Source organism: Pecten maximus, chromosome 4 (assembly GCF_902652985.1).
Source record: "Pecten maximus chromosome 4, xPecMax1.1, whole genome shotgun sequence".
NCBI classification, from domain to species: Eukaryota; Metazoa; Mollusca; class Bivalvia; order Pectinida; family Pectinidae; genus Pecten; species Pecten maximus.
The window spans coordinates 16,133,117-16,153,666 of record NC_047018.1 but is presented as its reverse complement, the minus strand read 5'-3'; the positions used below and the strand labels follow the sequence as shown (position 1 = coordinate 16,153,666).

General features: G+C 40.6%; 1 long non-coding RNA gene across 1 annotated transcript; it reads left to right on the top strand.

Annotated features, from left to right (window-relative positions):
- Positions 1-313: 313 nt before the first annotated feature.
- Positions 314-19,877, top strand: LOC117325369. The gene is made up of 2 exons (XR_004532248.1): positions 314-423; positions 19,088-19,877. It is a non-coding gene; the product is annotated as an uncharacterized LOC117325369 (long non-coding RNA).
- The last annotated feature ends 673 nt before the right edge of the window (positions 19,878-20,550 follow it).

Sequence of the window (20,550 nt, the reverse complement as noted above, 5' to 3'; positions counted from 1 at the left end):
TACCTTTTGTATTCACAGGTGTAAGTGCTCATTAAGGTTCATATATCTTGTCTGATACTTGCCAAACACCTGTCATGTTCAACATGCTGCACACTAACCCAGACCAACCCCTTCTCCCCTCCCTTACCTTGAACAACAACAACCATAACCCCCTCCATCCAGGCCTCACCTGTATAGGTAGGTAAGTGCTGTAGGTGTGCACTAGGTATACCTGTACAAGTGAATGTGTACCAAGTCAGATTTGTCGATAATTCATGATCACAAAATTAGTGTAGCACATTTAGTTGATAGAAAGTCTTTAGAGATGTACTCACACAGGGTTCACACATCAAAGTCCGTGCAGGCAGACTTAACACAGGAGAGCTCGCATCTGATGGCAGGGATTTCCTCCCCTCCTGCTTAGTGCAGTGCCCAAGTGCATGTGTATGTGTGTGTATTACATGACTCTTCGGTTAGAGCCATCTCATGTTTTGGAGACCTCTAACATGTAATCAAGATTGTTGGAAGATCTCTCCTTCGATAATTTGCTGTATCTGTGTGTGCATGTACTTTTGGTTCCTAGTGCAAGAAATGTATTTCATTCATGAATTCATTTGAAAAAGTAGAAAGGACGAAAAATTTATATGATAAGGAAATTTAAAAATAATCCAAAAAATTAATGTGTTCCGGGAAATGGGGTTTAGCAAGAAGTTAGCAATTAAAGAGATTGTGAGAGAGAGAGGGAGAGAGAGAGAGCAGGAAGAACTAGACAAGGAAGATGTATAAGATAAAGATTAACATTATGAAGGAGGTAGACACAGAAAATGGTTACAGTTTAGGCTCAATTATTACTTATAGATTAGTGTGGTGGAGGCCAATAGAATACCTAAAATAGAAGTCATTAAACTTTCTGGCTACTAAAATTCAGCTAATGGCCCACTTCCAAAACCAGAGAACCAGGCCTTCATGATGAAAATAGCAGTCTAATGTTGATATAGGGAATTGATAGCTTCAGGTCAAAGTAACTTTCTGTATTATATTCACTCCATAACTTGTACTGTATACCATACCTTGTACTGTATACCAAACATTGTTATGTATACCATACCTTGTACTGTATACCATACCTTATACTGTATACCATACCTTGTACTGTATACCTTACCTTGTACTGTATACCATATCTTGTGATGTATACCATACCTTGTACCGTATACCATACCTTGTACTGTATACCATACCTTGTACTGTATACCATACCTTGTACTGTATACCATATCTTGTGATGTATACCATTCCTTTTACTGTATACCATACCTTGTACTATATACCATACCTTGTACTGTATACCATACCGTGTGATGTATACCATACCTTGTACCGTATACCATACTTTGTACTGTATACCATACCTTGCGCTATGTACCATACCGTGTACTGTATACCATACCTTGCGCTATGTACCATACCGTGTACTGTATACCATACCGTGTGATGTATACCATTCCTTTTACTGTATACCATACCTTGTACTGTATACCATACCTTGTACTATATACCATACCGTGTACTGTATACCATACATTGTGATGTATACCATACCTTGTACCGTATACCATACCTTGTACTGTATACCATACCTTGCGCTATGTACCATACCTTGTGATGTATATATCATACATTGTAATGTATACCACACCTTGTACTGTAGACCATGATTTTGGTGGTATATGATCTGATTTATAGTAATTAAAATGTAACTTTCTGTATACAAAATTACTTTGTATTTTTAATAAAATATGTGAGCGGGTGATTTGAAGTCAGATGAGTTTGATACACTTGTTTGATATGCCCAGTGGTTCCATTGTCACCGCCCTTACTCTCACTACAGATTATAACCCACATTTGACCTAGATGTGTATGACCTAGATGTGTACGAGTCCCCATGTTAATCTATATTTTGGGTATATTCTGCCCTCATTTAATTGATTTTTAGTTTGAATTATGGTTTCATTTTTGTCGGGATAATGAAAAAATGCTGTAAAACTTCTTTTACCTTGAATATTTTGTGAAAAATGCAATTACTCTATGTTAGTACATGTAATAGGTAGGTAATTATTGTCGGTTCAATATTAATGGGTTGGGTGAAAACAATCGTCAATATCTCATTAATTACGATTATGACCGTGAAAACAAAACAATGTAAGGTATTTCTTAGTTCATTTACTCACCTTGAGAGTAGTTTCCCTGATAACTGGACATATTCTTTTCGTATAGGATAATTTTGGTTTAAGGTATAACATTGTACTATACAATATATCTATGTAATATATAGGATAGTTTTGGTATAAAGTATAACATTGTACTATACAATATATCTATGTAATATATAGGATAATTTTGGTATAAAGTATTACATTGTACTATACAATATATCTATGTAATATATAGGATAGTTTTGGTATAAAGTATAACATTGTACTATACAATATATCTATGTAATATATAGGATAATTTTGGTATAAAGTATTACATTGTACTATACAATATATCTATGTAATATATAGGATAATTTTGGTATAAAGTATTACATTGTACTATACAATATATCTATGTAATATATGGGATAATTTTGGTATAAAGTATTACATTGTACTATACAATATATCTATGTAATATATGGGATAGTTTTGGTATAAAGTATTACATTGTACTATACAATATATCTATGTAATATATAGGATAATTTTGGTATAAAGTATTACATTGTACTATATAATATATCTATGTAATATATAGGATAGTTTTGGTATAAAGTATAACATTGTACTATATAATATATCTATGTAATATATAGGATAATTTTGGTATCAAGTATAACATTGTACTTTTGTAGTACATATGATAATTTTGGTATCAAGTATAGTTTTTGTACTATACGATATAAAGATTTCGAGATTGCTGTATATCAGATTTGTTTACATTATTGAGAATAACATGTCTGTTTTACAACATGTATTAGCTCCAGGTGTTACAGTTGATATTCGTTACAAGTTCAAAAGAATAAGACATTGTTTAGGTGGTCAATGACACACCTGGTGGCCCGGGGGTGGGACCATTCAGCCTGTATCCCTCGGGGTCTGAGCATATCAAGAGATAGTCCTGTTTCTTACTATGTTAAACATGACAAACAATTGTCAGTCAGCAGGATTTCTCCTTGACACTACAATTCAGAAGTAGGACAGAGAGGGTGTCAAGGTCATTGGTAGGGTAGTAAGGGTTGACATTATAATGCAGAAGTAAGATAGATGCAAAGTAAACTGCTCTCAGACATAGACAAGGTAAATCATACAAACACCAATGATTTATTAGATATTCTCCAAACACATTGTGATAATATTTTTTTTTTTTTTTTTTTATAATTCATTTTTTATTTTGAAATCATGGTGTATAATACATATACACTGTACATGTATAATCACATACACATAACACACAGCGACAGTATTACATTAATGTTCATATTTTTACAATTGCATTCTCATTCACTCATAGAGTACGTAATATATATTCCTACATACAAACATATATCCTCACATACAACATTTTAAAACTTATTCATTGTATCAATACAGTGCATTCCACTTAATCGGGTAACGCTTAATCGGGTATTTCGTTTAATTGGGTAAAATTTCAAAAACCAAAACCATTTTCTCTTAAATCATGTTAAAAAAATTCGTTTAATTGGGTTGGAAACGTCGTATTTTTCGGTTATTCGAATAGAACAATCGGGACAAAAAATAGAAATGCTCCGATTTTCACGAAAGTCATCGCGTATTTCTTTAAGTTTTAGACATTTATCAACAAATAGTGTAATTTTGATGGTTAAAATGTCAAAAAACGGTTAAATATTACCTTAAACGGTAATGTTATGTCGGGGTTTTGTCATGTTCAGAACTGTGTTGTTGTTGATTCGAATTCTGCCTCGTGTGGTTTTTCCCCCAACAGGAAGTCGACTAAGAATTGTGGGTAAAATTAAATGTTATTTTTAGAGTCAGCAGCAGGCAAAACGTAATGGGGTTTTAAAAGCATAATTAAGCGACTAGACAATTAAACTTTTACGTCTGGGATGTAAAATCTACGAAGCAGAAACCAAAACAATAGGTTTTGACCTGGGTCTGATATTGCTACAGATCGATTGATATCGTATGTGGCGAATCCAAAGTGAGGGGTTCGCCACGGGGAAATGTGACAACACCGGTACACAGGTGAGTTAAAAATCAGTAGCGAGCAGTAAAAGGACAGACGCCCGACGTTAGCTCATAATTCCTATTCAGGTAAGGATTAGAACTGGTTAATAAAAGACATTACATTGGATTTCGTGTTGTTTTATCAGTGACTGCCAGTGTCAAGTTCGTATAAATTTATACCACAGGAAACGACCTAAATAAACTCGGTTTCTCCGATCTCTGTGCTTTGGTAATTGGAAATAATATGGAATATTTTAAACTTCAAAGCGAACATAGAAATGTGTCAATGATAAACATAAATGATTTTAGCTGCAATTGTCGACGAGTCCTTAGATCGTATGTCAAATTAGGAACACATGGATGAAACGGGGATGTATGACCCCCCGATTTGAGGTGCTACGATTGCACTGTGCCGCGAATAAGAAAATCATTAAGGTTTTGTTGTTTTAATACACACATTTTTATACAATTAGTAATAGTAATCTGACAATTTGACATCAGTAAAAACACAAACAAAAACACCGTTTATTAACAATAATAACGCAAATATTTTCATCCAAAATCGACCCAAGTCTAACAACCATTACGGACCAAATCCAAGATGGCGACGTGCATTTCGGCTTATCGGGTAAGTCGGTTAATCGGGTAAAAAGTCCCCGCAAATAGGCAACCCGATTAAGCGGAATGCACTGTATTCATATTCATTTATTGTTTCATTTACACCCATACACCCATGCATACATACTAGTATATCCACTCTCACACTGAAACATAACATATTTAAGAGAAAGGAAGAAGGGAAGGAGGAGGAAAAAAAAGAAAAAAAGTGGTGATAGAAACAAGGAGAATAGTTGCGGTTAATTTGAATACATGTACAAATAGAAAATTATTTATTTCTGTAGAGAGATAGAAATTAAAAAGAGTTTCCTTTAGGGTAGAGATGTGGGGAGTAATATTCATAGTGGCATAGGTTTAGTTACAAATAGAATATAATAGTGTTTGTAAACTGTCAGGAATAAGTTTTGGCTATTAAATATCAAGACAAATAAGGTTTTTCCATTTACACCAAGTATTCGCGAATTTTGCTTTGAAAATATCATTCTGACCGTTTGATATGAATTTCTGCGTATTGTAGTAATCTTTTATGTTGTTTATACCATACCTTGTACTGTATACCATACATTGTGATGTATACCATACCTTGCACTGTATACCATTCCTTGTACTGTATACCATACCTTGTACTGTATACCATACCGTGTGATGTATACCATACCTTGTACTGTATACCATACCTTGTACTGTATACCATACCTTGTAATGTATACCATAACTTGTACTTTATACCATACCTTCTACTGTATACCATACCTTGTACTGTATACCATTCCTTGTACTGTATACCATTCCTTGTACTATATACCATACCTTGTACTGTATACCATACCGTGTGATGTATACCATACCTTGTACTGTATACCATACCTTGTACTGTATACCATACCTTGTACTGTATACCATACCGTGTGATGTATACCATACCTTGTACTGTATACCATACCTTGTACTGTATACCATACCTTGTAATGTATACCATAACTTGTACTTTATACCATACCTTCTACTGTATACCATACCTTGTACTGTATACCATTCCTTGTACTGTATACCATTCCTTGTACTGTATACCATTCCTTGTATTGTATACCATACATTGTGATGTATACCATACCTTCTACTGTATACCATACCTTGTACTGTATACCATACCTTGTACTGTATACCATACCTTGTACTGTATACCATTCCTTGTACTGTATACCATACCGTGTGATGTATACCATACCTTGTACTGTATACCATACCTTGTACTGTATACCATTCCTTGTACTGTATACCATACCTTGTAATGTATACCATACCTTGTACTGTATACCATACCTTGTACTGTATACCATACCTTGTACTGTATACCATACCGTGTGATGTATACCATACCTTGTGTTGTATACCAAACATTGTGATGTATACCATATCTTGTACTATATACCATACCGTGTGATGTATACCGTACCTTGTACTGTATACCATACCGTGTGATATATACCATACCTTGTACTGTATACCATACCTTGTGATATATACCGTACCTTGTACTATATACCATACCTTGTGATGTATATCAAACGTGATGTATACCATACCTTGTACTGTATACCATACCTTGTGATATATACCGTACCTTGTACTATATACCATACCTTGTGTTGTATACCAAACGTGATGTATACCATACCTTGTACTGTATACCATACCTTGTGATATATACCGTACCTTGTACTATATACCATACCGTGTGATGTATACCATACCTTGCGCTGTATACCATACCTTGTACTGTATACCATACATTGTGATGTATACCATACCTTGTACTGTATACCATACCTTGCGCTGTATACCATACCTTGTGATTTATATCATACATTGTAATGTATACCACACCCTGTGCTGTAGACCATGATTTTGGTGGTATATGATCTGATTTATAGTAATTAAGATGTAACTTTCTGTATACAAAATTACTTTGTATTTTTAATAAAACTTAGTTGATAAAGACAGTAGGACAGTTTGAAATATGTGAGCCGGTGATTTGAAGTCAGATGAGTTTGATATGCCCAGTGGTTCCATTGTCACCGCCCTTACTCTCACTAGAGATTATAACCCACATTTGACCTAGATGTGTATGACCTAGATGTGTATGAGTCCCCATGTTAATCTATATTTTTGGGTATATTCTGCCCTCATTTAATTGATTTTTAGTTTGAATTATGGTTTCATTTTTGTCGGGATGATGAAAAAATGCTGTAAAACTTCTTTTACCTTGAATATTTTGTGAAAAATGCAATTACTCTATGTTAGTAATTGGTAGGTAATTATAATCGGTTCAATATTAATGGGTTGGGTGAAAACAATCGTCAATATCTCATTAATTACGATTATGGCCGTGAAAACAAAACAATGTAAGGTATTTCTTAGTTCGTTTACTCACCTTGAGAGTAGTTTCCCTGATAACTGGACATATTCTTTTCATGAATGTCTAAAATCCTATGACTTTAAAATGAGATAAATTTATAGCATAAAACATTGTACTATATAATATAGCTATGTGATACATATGATAATTTTGGTATCAAGTATAGTTTTTGTACTATACGATATAAAGATTTCGAGATTGCTGTATATCAGATTTGTTTACATTATTGAGAATAACATGTCTGTTTTACAACATGTATTAGCTCCAGGTGTAACAGTTGATATTTGTTATATGTTCAAAAGAATAAGACATTGTTTAGGTGGTCAATGACACACCTGGTGGCCCGGGGGTGGGACCATTCAGCCTGTACCCCTCGGGGTCTGAGCATATCAAGAGATAGTCCTGTTCTTACTATGTTAAACATGATAAACAATTGTCAGTCAGCAGGATTTCTCCTTGACACTACAATTCAGAAGTAGGACAGAGAGGGCATCAAGGTCATTGGTAGGGTAGTAAGGGTTGACATTATAATGCAGAAGTAGGATAGAAGCAAAGTAAACTGCTCTCAGACATAGACAAGGTAAATCATACAAACACCAATGATTTATTAAATATTCTCCAAACACATTGTGATAATATTGAAATACCTATGTCTTAGAAATAAATCTGTTCCATACATATGAATGATTGGTAGGGGGTACCAGGCTTCAGCCTCCATCCCCTTTGCATATTCTTACACATATATTTGAGTGGAAGTGGCGGGGAAAGAAATGAGACATGCCTTGTTAGGGAGTGTGATGTTGGTACTGGGAGGAGATGGTAGAGAGGGGGAGGAACAGGCTTGATAGGAAACACTGCCATGGAGTTTGTAGTATTGATCTGTGATGAGTAATGTACCTGTCAAAGCTTAATGAATAGAATTCCTCGCCAGACAGAGGACATCTTAAGTGGGGCTCATTAGGGGAACGATTCCATAGTTGACCTCAGCTTCTCTACAGCTTTAAGCTTCTTGATTTCTAAAGTTTCTAAATAGTCACCAGTAATTGTCTACCTGAATGACCTTAGCTGTGGTCATCTGTCATCAGGCAAAGGAAGTGCCACAAAAGCCAGATCTTTGATTTGCCTACAGCGCTTGTCTGAGACAAGCCTCTGACTGTGGGGGACCCCAGACAGAGACCGCCAGACATGTCGCAGATGAGGAGAGAGAAACTTCACAATTATTCTGGCTTAAATGCATTTGGAAACTGTTTTTCTCATTAAAAATAAAAATTGTTGAAGTAGGGGGTTTTGTGTGACAGATCAATTATTCCTAATTCCCCCAGTCCAGTCGGGAGGGCTAGGGTGTCGATCTGTGATTGTGATGTCGCCCTCTATAGTACACAGTAGTGACATCACTATGGGAGGGGTTAGGATCGTGATTGTGATGTCACCTCTATAGTACACAGTAGTGACATCACTATGGGAGGGGTTAGGATCGTGATTGTGATGTCGCCCTCTATAGTACACAGTAGTGACATCACTATGGGAGGGTTAGGATCGTGATTGTGATGTCGCCCTCTATAGTACACAGTAGTGACATCACTATGGGAGGGTTAGGATCGTGATTGTGATGTCGCCCTCTATAGTACACAGTAGTGACATCACTATGGGAGGGGTTAGGATTGTGATTGTGATGTCGCCCTCTATAGTACACAGTAGTGACATCACTATGCGAGGGGTTAGGATCGTGATTGTGATGTTGCCCTCTATAGTACACAGTAGTGACATCACTATGCGAGGGGTTAGGATCGTGATTGTGATGTCGCCCACTTCTATAGTACACAGTAGGTAATGCCACCAATTCGGTCATCACCCCTCTCATAGTGTTGACAATTGCTGTTATATTGAAAATAGATATGTGTTAGTAATTAACAGTTCAATGTGACAAACTGGTACTGCCTGAACTATAATACACACAACTTTATGTGGCCAGTAAATATCCTCTGTTGATATTCCATTTTGTGAGAGAGAACTATACAAATGGCTGTTTGATGACTTAATGTGGGTGAATGTTCTTCATACCATAAGTAGACTGATCTGATATAGTTCTACCTCAATATTGATTTCAAGGACAGTGAACCTCTTCACCTCTCTCCTTTGGGGATGACATCATGGTAAGAGTTCCCCACCTTTCTACCCACCTTGAAATACTTACATTAGATATTCCCCTGAACAAATTTCACTGAAATTTTGCAGAAACCTTCCATGACTCAAGACGAACCAAAATGTGTATAAAATGGTCCTGAACCCCAGGGGTCTGAGATCAGATTGAAAAAAATCTACTTATGGTAGAATCCTACTCATGGTAGGGTCTACTATAGATAGGGAACTCACATTTTTGACCATCATCTCTAATTTGTATTGGATTTTTCAAACAATTTTCAACCCCAGGGGCTGAAGGGCATTCATTGTCCAGAGTAATCTTATTGGATTTTTTTGATAATTTTCTTTTCCATAATCAGATATACTTGACATAACTTTTGATTGTTTGAAGGGTCTAGACATTTTACCAAGGTTTCATATTCCCAGGGGGAGGGAGTGCAGCTTAGTTTATATAGGGAATTTTACGAGGGAAATGATGCTTTCAGGTATATTTTGTTCAACTCTAACTTATTGGAATTATGAGTTATAATAGTAAGATCCATATATACTGGAAACCAATACCAATTATAAATGTAACGCTTTGATGATTGTTTATTCCAAACTTCATGGAACATGCTGGAGAAGATTTGTCTGAGGACAACATCCCTACTTTACTAGGTTTTAGGACAACTTCCAGACTTTACTGGGTTTTAGGACAACATCCAGGCTTTATGGGGTTTGAGGACAACATTCTGACTTTACTGGATTTGAGGACAACATCCTGACTTTATTGGGTCTTAGGACAACATCCTTAATTTATTCAGTTTTAGGACAACATCCTTAATTTATTCAGTTTTAGGACAACATCCTGACTTCACTTGATTCTTGATTTTGAGATGACATCTTGTATGTTACATGAATTGGGAACAGAAGCTTTTGACATTGATAGTTTATGACCCAGTTTTGAAGTCCTGATTCCTTGGTTTAGATATTCTAATCCAACATGACCTTGAAGGTGTGAAGGAGACACACTGTACAGACTTCTTATGGATGTGTTTTTGTAGCTGGTGAGGCGTTAGCTGTGTTAAATCTCTGCCCCGTGGAGTTGAAGTAGATGAATATTAAGATCTATGTAGAAAGGCTAACAACACTTCTAGTTGTTGAATTTTTCTTGGACTAAAAAATCCAACTTCACAAGATCGACACTTGAAGTGTTAAGATCTCCGGCAAACCTAAGAGGTACAGATTTCAGCAATGTCATAAAAGTTTGAATTTTAGTTTGGGTAGAGATGTATTGGATATAAGGGCTTGTGTTGATGTTTAAATCAGATCTGATTAGGTATTCCAATAAACCTTCCTGTCTGGTACTACTACTGTTCTCAGGTCATGTGTGCAAGGTTACAGGGTCGGTCTGGGCTGGGGAAGGGGAGGAGTGTCCAACAAGGTTACAGGGCCGGTCGGGGCTAGGGGAAGGGGAGGAGTGTCCAACAGGGTTACAGGGTCGGTCAGGGCTAGGGGAAGGGGAGAAGTGTCCATCAGGGTTACAGAGTCGGTCTGGGATAGGAAAGGGGGAGGAGTGTCCAACAAGGTTACAGGGTCGGTCTGGGCTGGGGAAGGGGAGGAGTGTACATCAGGGTTACAGGGTCGGTCTGGGATAGGGAAGGGGAGAAGTGTCCAACAAGGTTACAGGGTCGGTCTGGGATAGGGAAGGGGAGGAGTGTCCAACAAGGTTACAGGGTCGGTCAGGACTGGGGAAGGGGAGGAGTGTCCAACAAGGTTACAGGGTCGGTCAGGACTGGGGAAGGGGAGGAGTGTCCAACAGGGTTACAGGGTCGGTCTGGGATAGGGAAGGGGAGGAGTGTCCAACAAGGTTACAGGGTCGGTCTGGGATGGGGAAGGGGAGGAGTGTCCAACAAAGTTACAGGGTCAGTCTGGGCTGGGGAAGGGGAGGAGTGTCCAATAGGGTTACAGGGTCGGTCTGGGCTGGGGAAGGGGAGGAGTGTCCAACAAAGTTACAGGGTCAGTCTGGGCTGGGGAAGGGGAGGAGTGTCCAATAGGGTTACAGGGTCGGTCTGGGATAGGGAAGGGGAGGAGTGTCCAACAGGGTTACAGGGTCGGTCTGGGCTGGGGAAGGGGAGGGGTGTCCAACAAGGTTACAGGGTCGGTCTGGGCTGGGAGAAGGGGAGGAGTGTCCAACAGGGTTACAGGGTCGGTCTGGGATAGGGAAGGGGAGGAGTGTCCAACAGGGTTACAGGGTCGGTCTGGGATAGGGAAGGGGAGGAGTGTCCAACAAGGTTACAGGGTCGGTCTGGGCTGGGAGAAGGGGAGGAGTGTCCAACAGGGTTACAGGGTCGGTCTGGGCTAGGGAAGGGGAGGAGTGTCCAACAAGGTTACAGGGTGGTGATGGTTTGGGCTGTTGAGGGTGGTGTAAATCAAGGTCAGAGGGGGATGCCCAGACAGACCTTTTCATTACCTATATTGAGACCCACTTACTTAAAAGTTTGAATTTTAGTTTGGGTAGAGATGTATTGGATATAAGGGCTTGTGTTGATGTTTAAATCAGATCTGATTAGGTATTCCAATAAACCTTCCTGTCTGGTACTACTACTGTTCTCAGGTCATGTGTGCAAGGTTACAGGGTCGGTCTGGGCTGGGGAAGGGGAGGAGTGTCCATCAGGGTTACAGGGTCGGTCTGGGATAGGGAAGGGGAGGAGTGTCCAACAAGGTTACAGGGTCGGTCTGGGATAGGGAAGGGGAGGAGTGTCCAACAAGGTTACAGGGTCGGTCAGGACTGGGGAAGGGGAGGAGTGTCCAACAAGGTTACAGGGTCGGTCAGGACTGGGGAAGGGGAGGAGTGTCCAACAGGGTTACAGGGTCGGTCTGGGATAGGGAAGGGGAGGAGTGTCCAACAAGGTTACAGGGTCGGTCTGGGCTGGGGAAGGGGAGGAGTGTCCAACAAAGTTACAGGGTCAGTCTGGGCTGGGGAAGGGGAGGAGTGTCCAATAGGGTTACAGGGTCGGTCTGGGCTGGGGAAGGGGAGGAGTGTCCAACAAAGTTACAGGGTCAGTCTGGGCTGGGGAAGGGGAGGAGTGTCCAATAGGGTTACAGGGTCGGTCTGGGCTGGGGAAGGGGAGGGGTGTCCAACAAGGTTACAGGGTCGGTCTGGGCTGGGGAAGGGGAGGAGAGTCCAACAGGGTTACAGGGTCGGTCTGGGCTGGGAGAAGGGGAGGAGTGTCCAACAGGGTTACAGGGTCGGTCTGGGCTAGGGAAGGGGAGGAGTGTCCAACAAGGTTACAGGGTGGTGATGGTTTGGGCTGTTGAGGGTGGTGTAAATCAAGGTTAGATGGGGATGCCCAGACAGACCTTTTCATTACCTATATTGAGACCCACTTACTTATATAAATATATTGGTGTAGACATGACCTCGTGTCGGATCAGCTCAATGTCTGACAGAATCTATAGTAGATGCTCCATATAATACCAGAAGACAAATTTAGACACATTTTCTTATTTGTAGGTTATCAATCTACCAATGCCAGACATATCCCAGACAGAATCTGGAGTAGGGGGGTTTCTCCACACAATCTGGAGTAAGGGGGTTTCTCCACACAATCTGGAGTAAGGGGGTTTCTCCACACAATCTGGAGTAAGGGGGTTTCTCCACACAATCTGGAGTAAGGGGGGTTTCTCCACACAATCTGGAGTAAGGGGGTTTCTCCACACAATCTGGAGTGAGGGGGTTTCTCCACACAATCTGGAGTAGGGGGGGTTTCTCCACACAATTTGGAGTAAGGGGGCTACTCCACACAATCTGGAGTGAGGGGGTTTGTCCACACAATCTGGAGTAGGGGGGTTTCTCCACACAATCTGGAGTAAGGGGGCTTCTCCACACAATCTGGAGTGAGGGGGTTTCTCCACACAATCTGGCCTTGGTGTTCAATACATCATCTATATCAGTAACCTGTTAAACAAACTGAAGAAATATATATATATCGTCAAACATCTGTACTAACTAAACACATGGCTTATAGGTTAATGCTTTGTAGAAGATCAGTATAGGTTAACTCAGGTCATAGGTTAACTCCATCACCCCACCCAACCAACCCCCTACCCCTACCCCCAGGTAAGAGGGTAAACCTTCTGAGAATAGGTCAAACAGTTATAAACAGGAGTAGTTTGTATGTTACTGATTGAAACCCCCAACATTGCGTAACGTTTCAACATTACTGTTATGGGAAATATTCCATCAGATACATCTGCCACATGACCTATAGAAACAGTATGTGGGGAGGGGGGATCAGATGTTAGGAGTCAAGGTCATATGACATAATAATAAACATTTAACCATTAAATCAGCATCTCTGGCATTTTATTGGATAGTGTTTAACTTCAGTTTCAAACAGAACCCCATGTTAAGGTGTAGCTCTTTTAGTTTTGAAGGTAAGATATTTGATGGTGAGAGTTGATACCTGAAATTGATCGTCTGGTGCTTGCTCAGTGGTGTCCATGTAGTCAAAACCGTTCATGTTATAAAAAAAACAAGACTTATGATGTTCTGTTAAATGTTAAACAGGAAAATATCAGTGAAGATGTTAATTCTGTCTCCAGCCAGGTCAAACTGGCATTTCTTCTTATAATAGGCCATGTATTTAACTATTAAAATTAGTGGTAGGGTTACAATGGTCAATTTGACCTCTATATATTACTGGTAGTGATACAGTGGTCAGTTTTATAAATTGGTCAGTTAATTCCTTGTAGTAGATCAATACAGGTAGTGATACAGAGGTCAGTTTGACCTCCCTATTACTGGTGGTTGTATGACAGTGGTCAGTTTGATGTCTAGGTATAAGTGGTAAATCATACAATGGTGAGTTTGACCTGTATTTACTGTACTACAGGTAGCCATTGTTTCTATTCCCAAATCATTTACTAACATTGTTTGGTGATTTAGGGACCCATTCCTTTGCCGTGAGTCATCCTCCCTGGTCAATAACTTCAACTTAGAACAAAAATGTTTTCAGACAAGAAACACAAAGATTGCTTTTATTATTGAGGAATCATTGAATTTAGTAGCTGTACATCTGAAAGTGATGTCCCTCAGTAATACTGCTTCCTCTATGATGAAATAATAAAACATCTAAAGAACTGTGTTACTGACAATCTCCAGTGCTGGCTCACACGTCTGAGATGACATTTTTTGTGGTAGATGTGGACAATTTGGCATCCACTCCATAGAACATCTGTAAAATCCAATATAAGGTGGACTGATCCCCGTCACCAGACTCTGATTCCTGTTTGATAATCACTATTACATTAGGCTATTAAGACTGGCTGACTAGTAGTTACACTTGGTCCCCTCTGTGAACTGGCTGACTAACAGTTACACACATTCCCTTCTGTTAACTGGTTCAATAGTAGTAACACATGTTCCTCTCTGTGGACTGATCCACTAGTAGTAACACATGTTCCTCTCTGTGGACTGATCCACTAGTAGTTACACATGTTCCCTCTGTGGACTGGTCCATAAGTAGTAACACATGTTCCCTCTGTGGACTGGTCCACTAGTAGTAACACATGTTCCCTCTGTGGACTGGTCCACTAGTAGTTACACATGTTCCCCTCTGTGGACTGGCCCACTAGTAGTTACACATGTTCCCCTCTGTGGACTGGTCCACTAGTAGTTACACATGTTCCCCTCTGTGGACTGGTCCACTAGTAGTAACACATGTTCCCCCTGTGGACTGGTCAATAAGTAGTAACACATGTTCCCTCTGTGGACTGGCCCACTAGTAGTAACACATGTTCCCCTCTGTGGACTGGTCCACTAGTAGTTACACATGTTCCCCTCTGTGGACTGGTCCACTAGTAGTAACACATGTTCCCCCTGTGGACTGGTCAATAAGTAGTAACACATGTTCCCTCTGTGGACTGGCCCACTAGTAGTAACACATGTTCCCCTCTGTGGACTGGTCCACTAGTAGTAACACATGTTCCCTCTGTGGACTGGCCCACTAGTAGTAACACATGCTCCTCTCTGTGGACTGATCCACTAGTAGTAACACATGTTCCCCTCTGTGAACTGGCCCACTAGTAGTAACACATGTTCCCCTCTGTGGACTGATCCACTAGTAGTAACACATGTTCCCCTCTGTGGACTGGTCCACAAGTAGTAACACACATTCCCCTCTGTGATCTGGCCCACTAGTAGTAACACATGTTCCCCTCTGTGGACTGGCCCATAAGTAGTAACACATGTTCCCTCTGTGGACTGATCCACTAGTAGTAACACATGTTCCTCTCTGTGGACTGGTCCACTAGTAGTAACACATGTTCCCTCTGTGGACTGGCCTACTAGTAGTAACACATGTTCCTCTCTGTGGACTGGTCCATAAGTAGTTACACATGTTCCCTCTGTGGACTGGCCCATAAGTAGTAACACATGTTCCCCTCTGTGGACTGGTCCATAAGTAGTAACACACATTCCCCTCTGTGGACTGATCCACTAGTAGTAACACATGTTCCCTCTTTGGACTGGTCCACTAGTAGTAACACATGTTCCCCTCTGTGAACTGGTCCACTAGTAGTTACACATGTTCCCTCTGTGGACTGGTCCATAAGTAGTAACACATGTTCCTCTCTGTGGACTGGCCCTCTAGTAGTTACACATGTTCCCCTCTGTGGACTGGCCTACTAGTAGTTACACATGTTCCCCTCTGTGGACTGGCCTACTAGTAGTTACACATGTTCCCCTCTGTGGACTGGCCTACTAGTAGTTACACATGTTCCCCTCTGTGGACTGGCCCACTAGTAGTAACACATGTTCCCTTCTGTTAACTGGCCCACTAGTAGTAACACATGTTCCCCTCTGTGGACTGGTCCACTAGTAGTTACACATGTTCCCTCTGTGGACTGGCCCATAAGTAGTAACACATGTTCCCTCTGTGGACTGGTCCACTAGTAGTAACACATGTTCCCTCTGTGGACTGGTCCACTAGTAGTTACACATGTTCCCTCTGTGGACTGGCCTACTAGTAGTAACACATGTTCCTCTCTGTGGACTGGTCCATAAGTAGTTACACATGTTCCCTCTGTGGACTGGCCCATAAGTAGTAACACATGTTCCCCTCTGTGGACTGGTCCATAAGTAGTAACACACATTCCCCTCTGTGGACTGATCCACTAGTAGTAACACATGTTCCCTCTTTGGACTGGTCCACTAGTAGTAACACATGTTCCCCTCTGTGAACTGGTCCACTAGTAGTTACACATGTTCCCTCTGTGGACTGGTCCATAAGTAGTAACACATGTTCCTCTCTGTGGACTGGCCCTCTAGTAGTTACACATGTTCCCCTCTGTGGACTGGCCTACTAGTAGTTACACATGTTCCCCTCTGTGGACTGGCCTACTAGTAGTTACACATGTTCCCCTCTGTGGACTGGCCCACTAGTAGTAACACATGTTCCCTTCTGTTAACTGGCCCACTAGTAGTAACACATGTTCCCCTCTGTGGACTGGTCCACTAGTAGTTACACATGTTCCCTCTGTGGACTGGCCCATAAGTAGTAACACATGTTCCCTCTGTGGACTGGTCCACTAGTAGTAACACATGTTCCCTCTGTGGACTGGTCCACTAGTAGTTACACATGTTCCCCTCTGTGGACTGGCCCACTAGTAGTTACACATGTTCCCCTCTGTGGACTGGTCCACTAGTAGTTACACATGTTCCCCTCTGTGGACTGGCCTACTAGTAGTTACATAAGTTACCCTCTGATCTGGCTGACCTGGTAAATACATGTTACTGGAAGTATGATTTGAGTCCGATCAGGCAGGGAATCGAACCCGGGCCACCTAGGTGAAAGGCAAGTGTGTTACCACTGTGCAACCTGACCACTGTATAGAGTGAATTTACTCTAACCCCTGAAATTTTGTTATGGATGTGTTTCTATGATTGATAAGAACTTTAGACAGGAATGTCAGGTTGACTGCAGATGTAACATTTAGTATTGTAAGGTTATTAATAGAAATTTGAAACAAGAGATAGCAGTATGATAAGTGTTAGTAATGTTTTGATGGTTAGGGAGTTGATAACAGTATAGAGACAGACATAACTGCCTGCCCCCCTTGATGGGGTTCATCTCACTAATTCCAGGCATGCAACATCCAGACCATGTGCCCTCATTCCAAACGGCTTGCCACGATACACATTTTAATTTATTCCATTCCGATGCAGCAGTTGGGAATAAAACTAATCAAAGTAAATGTTTATTGTCAAAAAAATGGTTTAATATATCATTAATGTTAGATGTCTGTGTACGTGTTTCCTTCCAAGGGTTGTGAGCCGCTATGATGCTTGGCAATGTACATTCCTATAATAATCATTTTGCCTGTTTCGGTGTCTGTGGCTCCATCTGGGGGTGCTGAGGAAGCAGGATGTCCCATTGTATGTGGAATTCTGTTGTAACAATGTAGACCTAGGTTTAGATTGAATAAAAAATGAATGTGTTGTACTAGGGCCAGAAATTACTGGCAAGGACTGGTATTGTATTGTCATGATGGCATTGATAGGGTCGTGATGTCTGAGGTCAGAAAGGTTAGGTCAGCACAAAATTCTTCAAAATGCACTCCTAGGATGAGGTTTATGAGACAGAATAATTCTAAATGTATGTAGCTGCTATTATATATCTCAACTTTCCTATGTTCTCTTTCAGTGACGTTCTGTTTCTGTGGTGGCCATCTGCTTGTATGCTACATGTACATGGTTCAATAAGATTTACTTCTGCATTTAGGAAGCCTGAATTTCCCCGGGTTATCTAGATAGCTGGGTTTCCTTTCTGTACATATGTTTAAAAGACCTTGGTTTCCTCTATCCGTGTTTAGGACAGCTGGGTTACCTCTGTCCTCTCTATGTTTAGGAGAGCTGGGTTACTTCTGCCCCTCTATGTTTAGGACAGCTGGGTTACTTCTGCCCCCTCTATGTTTAGGAGAGCTGGGTTACCTCTATACTCTCTATGTTTAGGACAGCTGGGTTACCTCTGTCCTCTCTATGTTTAGGACAGCTGGGTTACCTCTGCCCCTCTGTTTAGGACAGCTGGGTTACTTCTGCCCCTCTATGTTTACGACAGCTGGGTTACCTCTGCCCCTCTATGTTTAGGACAGCTGGGTTACTTCTATACTCTCTATGTTTAGGAGAGCTGGATTACCTCTGCCCCTCTATGTTTAGGACAGCTGGGTTACCTCTGTCCTCTATGTTTAGGACAGCTGGGTTACCTCAGTACTCTCTATGTTTAGGAGAGCTGGGTTACCTCTGCCCCTCTATGTTTAGGACAGTTGGGTTACTTCTGCCCCTCTGTGTTTAGGAGAGCTGGGTTACCTTTGTCCTCTATGTTTAGGAGAGCTGGGTGACCTCTGTCCTCTCTATGTTTAGGAGAGCTGGGTTACCTCTGCCCCTCTATGTTTAGGACAGCTGGGTTACCTCTGTCCTCTTTATGTTTAGGACAGCTGGGTTACCTCTGTCCTCTGTGTTTAGGAGAGCTGGGTTACCTCTGCCCCTCTGTGTTTAGGACAGCTGGGTTACCTATGTCCTCTATGTTTAGGAGAGCTGGGTTACCTCTGTCCTCTCTATGTTTAGGAGAGCTTGTTTTCAGAAACCATACGCCTGTATCAGAGATGACTGCTAAATTTTCCTTATTTTTATTTGCAGGTGTAGTGACCTGAAAGTCTGCTGTCTGTGAGGCTGACTACACTAACAGCTTACTGGAGATATTGAACTGTAAGGGTATTGACGGAAGCCTCTGGGTTTATCAGCGATGATGTTTGGATCACTAATGCAGAGGTCTTTGCTCGTTTCTGTGCTACTTTGACTGGCGCGTTTCTGTGCCAATGTGGATGATTTACCAGGGGAAATACATTTTTGGAGAAAAGCACATTTACTAAAGGAGTATGCTGCCTGGCTGACATAAATGTGATGATGCCCTGTTAGTGGGGGGTCATTGACACAGTATGGCAGCTGGACATCTGACCAGCTGAGGTCCACAACTTACAGGGTTAAGGAGATTATCACAGAGACAATAGCGTTTATATCAACTGGGGACCTGAGGGAATTAACTTTTGGATATCACCCAAGTCTGTCGAATATCCCAGAATTAACTGAAATTTATAGACTGGAGGGTGTGACTTTGACATCAAACCCACTTGTCAGACTTGTGGTTAGTTCCTCAAACTTGCTCGCAACAGTTTCCTCTACCTGTTATCAAATGTCATCAAACCTTTTTTTTTTTTTTATAGGAAAACTGCCTTACAAACCTATAACAAATACCTTTATTAACATCGGTGTATACAATATATTCATTTTATTTCAAATTGTTTTTTAAAATTGCACAAAAATGAAAATAACATTTTAGAGTGAAAATTACACTTGACAGTGGACAAAAACAAAAAATAAATTAAATATCTTAATGATGTGTATACAAAAAATAAACAAATCAGTGCAGTTTTGTTGTTTCTTTTAATTCCTTAAAGATCAGGATTGACAATCTTATCTCAGAACAAATTCCAACAGCATTGGTCCAAATTAGGGTGGGGTCAAAATCCTACATCAGTCAGCATTGGCCTGGTCATGATGCGAGAGGACAACGTGTCCGTGTGGTCAATCTCCGCGAGTATTGACTGTACGAGGTGGTCAATGGCCTATACTTCGGGAAGTCAGACTGAATAACACACAGCAAACATTTCCACACCCGGAGTAAAAAAACACATGTATTAAGGTACCTGCTAGGTAAACATGTTTGATCAAGTGGTCACTGTCCACTTAACTGTGTACATGGTTTAATGGTAATGGAGGAATAATTTTCTTACTGGCTTGCTGATCAGGGTAATAACAAGGCAATTCAATAACAGATAGAGAAGCTGTAGGTTTTATCATAAAATGATTGGGCAAATCTGATGAAGGTAAATTACCTGGTTTCTCAATGGAGTATGATACAAATAAGAATTGATTGAAGGGGTACATATAACCCTTGGGTGGGGGGGGTGCGACAGGCAGCCATCTTGGATTTAGCATTTGCAGTTTGCTATCAATATTTCTTGTGAAGTACTAGGAAGATATTTCTTACAACTTTATATATAGGTTCCCCTTGCTCCCTTGTGTCAATTCAATTTGGAGTC